At 30.2% G+C, this 3,980-nt stretch overlaps 1 protein-coding gene across 7 annotated transcripts in view; it reads right to left on the reverse strand.

Moving 5' to 3' along the window:
• Positions 1 to 3,202, reverse strand: part of LOC106690107 (procathepsin L) — a 25,174-nt gene extending 21,972 nt beyond the window's left edge. For 3 of the 7 annotated variants that reach the window (XM_067047172.1, XM_067047171.1, XM_014435397.2), the window contains exons 1-3: positions 3,104 to 3,202; positions 1,785 to 1,912; positions 1,460 to 1,702 (exon numbers count right to left, since the gene is read on the reverse strand). The gene's annotated coding sequence lies outside the window, so the exon portion shown is untranslated. Of the gene's footprint in view, positions 1 to 1,033; positions 1,422 to 1,459; positions 1,703 to 1,784; positions 1,913 to 3,036; positions 3,069 to 3,103 lie in introns of those variants that run through there. The other 4 variants (XM_014435395.2, XM_014435402.2, XM_014435404.2 and 1 more) reach the window with 4 other exon arrangements.
• Between the last annotated feature and the right edge of the window lie 778 nt (positions 3,203 to 3,980).

A 3,980-nucleotide genomic window follows, 5' to 3' on the forward strand; every position in this document is an offset into this window, starting at 1 on the left:
TAGACAAGATGAACATAATCAAACTATCTGTATGAAAAATAAAATAACATAATGATAAAATAATATATACAATATTTACACAATCGACCTGAGGATCCCTGAGCCAACTCTATCCCCCACGTGTGTGGGGTAGAGCAGAGCTCAAGAGATCCCAGTGCATCTCTCTCGCCGCATCACTAGTAATACGCCAGTGGTGGCTGGTATCGACATTAAGATATGGGATCGAATGTTATGGTGCTGATAGTCATTTATCAAAACTTGCAGATCTACAAAGTGGAACATTACAAACAAAAGCACGGCAATAATAAAACAGAAAATCTTAAAATCGTTAATACTTTACCACCTAAGCTATTTTATTTGTATAGCATTATCTTAAAATTTATGGATAGTATTTATACAAATGGACCTTTGTTTTCTGCTAATGAGCTTACTCCAGAACTGTTTTAACAGGCCAAAATAGCATCGGTTAGCCACTGTGATCCTTCGTGAGCCACGTTAACGCGATAACAAAAACTCCAAATCAAACTAAATGTCAGATACCACGTTTTTCGACCCAGTGACTCAAATATTGTAGAAAATGGTTTCTTATATCCAAAAAAAAATGTTGTAAGTAGTAACTAGTAAAAGCTATATTTTCCGATACATTCAAAATAATTGGGTAATAATTTTGTGATATTTGTTGGAGCTAAGTAGCAAATATTATCCTCAAAACTGAACAATCAATTTCCGACATGTTTTCTTTTTCTCTGTTCCCATATTTTACAACCGAACGCCTCAAATGTTAACCACTCCCTGGAGGTGTGTAGGCCTCATATGGCTGGGTTTTTTTTTCCAAATTGTCTCAATATAATACTTTAATATATAGCTAATAACTCTTAAAGTATTACTAGTTCCTTAATTATGTAAATTAGTAAAATTTGAAGGATTAAATATTAAATTATTATTGAATTAAATAACACAAATGTTAGTATATAAACAGTATGTTTATGAAGGAATATGCTATTTTAAATTTTTATAGGAAACCTATATTTACCCGACTGTGGTGTTCAGTTCCTGCTTAGTGCACCCCCTCCCTCACACTTCTTTTGATTTCAGACTGTTTCTCTTATCATTTCACCATTATCTATTGTCTCTATTATTTTTATTTTTTATTTATCTTCATTTTTATTTTTATTTTATTTTTTATCATATATGCGATACAACACGAGGAGGCCCCTCACCTCCGGACTCAAAATAGCTCCTGAATGGATAACACATATGCAAAATTAAATATAACAGGTAACCTTAAAATACCAAAGGTAGTAAAAGGTAAGACACAACACGAATTACTTTTCTTTCTTGCACAGTAATGCACTACTAATTCACATTTTATTTCTGTTTTTAGAGGGTTCGGAAAAAAAAAAAAAAAAAAAAATATTTTTACATAAGAATCTATTAAAAGAAATTAATTTACACTTACTTCTTAGTACAGCAAAATTGTAAGCTATTTTCACTAGACTATGAGGAAAGTTGTACTGGTGGTACTTGTAGACCGGATAACCAACCAATGTTTCGGGTCTTGCAACAATGCCACATGCCGATAGCCAATACTTCTGCTCTACAATGATCTGTTGCAGTGCATAATCTGTAGCATTAATCCTCTGCCTTACCTCACGTCCTCTATTCACATCTTCCGTCTCATCTCCTCTCCTCCTCTCTGGGCCTTACTTAGCAAATCGCATGCGTCAACCTCACATCAACTTATTTTTTCTAATTTCATGTATGGTATTGAATTCAGCACCTACCCTATTTCCTGTTTCCTCATTTGGAACCTTTTGCAGTCTGAATGTGACACAGTTTCTTCAAAAATTCATTTCCAACGCCAAAAAGTGTTTCCGGATGTACGAAAAACTAATATAAAACTTTTATCACCCTAAAAAAAACATTTATATTGACTTTTATTGAGCCGATTGTATTGAATGAGTTAAAGTATATACCTAATCACAAAAACCGAAATATGCTCTCTATACAGTAGTAGTAGTACATATAAGCTGGAAAAATAAATTTGGCAGATCACTTTAATTTGTGTTAACGCAGGTAGAAAATGACAGGATAATATATTTTATTTCTACAAAACGTTGTAAAAAAATGGTCAAATTGAAGCCTAATTTAATGGATTTATCCTTCGGTTCTTATGGCTTTGTGTTATTTAAACTCATTTAATACAATCGGCAATAATTGTTTCTTATTCTGCACAAAAACTAATTACTCCATTGTGGTATAATATGACTAAATTTTGCTTCAATTTCAGAATTCAGAACATTTTGGCCGACTATACAAAAGTGAAATACAATATTTTTGTAGGGAGAAACAACGTTGGTATTATTTTTTGAAACTTTAAATACGGATTTTTATGGCAAATTTTGATTTTCTAAAAGATTTTTTTTTCTCATAAAATCATAAAAATTCTATTAATTTTAACAGAACTTCATCAGTCTAAACGAAACTTGAAGAGTGGTTTGGAGTTCTATAATAAACAACACAAAACCGCCCTACTTGAACAAATTAGATATAAATATTTAAAATAAAACTTTGAAGATTTAATTTTAGAATTCTGTACTTTTGGAAACTAGTCTTTATGCAGTTAAAAATACAATTAACATTAAATTTGCCTATGAATGAAATCTGAAATGTCTAGATGTGAATTGTAAGATAACAAATCAGCTTCCCAACAGTTATAGTAACGTAGAATTTGAACAAAATCTTGTCTAGTTATGAGTGTTAACATTAACACCGTACATGAAAAGAAACAAAAACCCTCCTTAAAATTTAAATAATCCAAAATTAATAACGGAAACTCGTCGGAAAAAAAGTGCTACTTTACTGGAAGCATTGTTTGATTTTGATTATATCGATATATTTAAACTCATTTATTAAAATCAACAATATATTGTTTTACATAAGAAAACAAATCGGATGATTCACAATAAGTAATCTTTAAATTAATGAGCAAATGCATAAAACGATAATACAAAAAGGTTCTAAAATTATACATACATATCAGTGCTCCCACATCCCTGTAAGTCTACTATATTAAAGGATAAATAATAATAAATTTTCTCACCTTAAATAACTACAGCTGATTGCGGTATAATTCTGTTTGTTGGATCAAGATTATTTATACTCAGAAAATTTAAAACGTCACAATGGATTTTAATTTATTTATTTTCTCCTCATCTGAAAAAAAATTAATATCTTAAAAATGACCCGATTCGTCTCGCGTATATTTTAGTAATTGCGTTATGCACTAAGTTTTTTTATTAACATAGATTTTGACGTTTCCGTTTGAACAGAAAATTAAATTAATGAGCGTAAAGTAATTATGCTTTTACAGAAACAGGGATTAAAATAGAACAGAATAGAATAGATCAGTGTTTTTATTTACACATTTACATATTCTATATTATATTATATACAAACACACAATACTGGTATGGTATTTTCTATGATTACTATATATATTTGGGATTTTCTATGACTAATCTTACAATATTTAATTCCATATTATAATTACACTCTGTTATTAAAAATTGTCTAAAGTTTATAGTTAAATAACATTTCTTATACAAAAATAAATTTACATATATTTGTGACTTTCCAACGTTTGCAATTTAAAATCTCCATTACAATTTTTTCTGTCCAATATATGTTCATCTAAATATTTTTTCCTATATCAGTTTAAAACGGAATACCTGTCTACTAAATGAAGCATGTTTTCATCTTCTTTACTATTAAACGTTACACGGGTATGGATTAAATCTGCTTGCAAAACAGGGGTTATTTAAGGGAAATCTAGCCCTAAAACACATACTATAATCACTGATATATCCTCCCCGAACCATAGAACAAAAAAAAGCTGTCTTTATCTGTAACGAACAATAAGTTCAAGTTCAAAAACTGGCGTACATTCTTACCCTGGAGGGGTTAACTTTCCCAGGGTC

This window comes from Halyomorpha halys, unplaced genomic scaffold (assembly GCF_000696795.3).
Source record: "Halyomorpha halys isolate HHAL.00 unplaced genomic scaffold, Hhal_1.1 Scaffold1578.1, whole genome shotgun sequence".
NCBI classification, from domain to species: domain Eukaryota; kingdom Metazoa; phylum Arthropoda; class Insecta; order Hemiptera; family Pentatomidae; genus Halyomorpha; species Halyomorpha halys.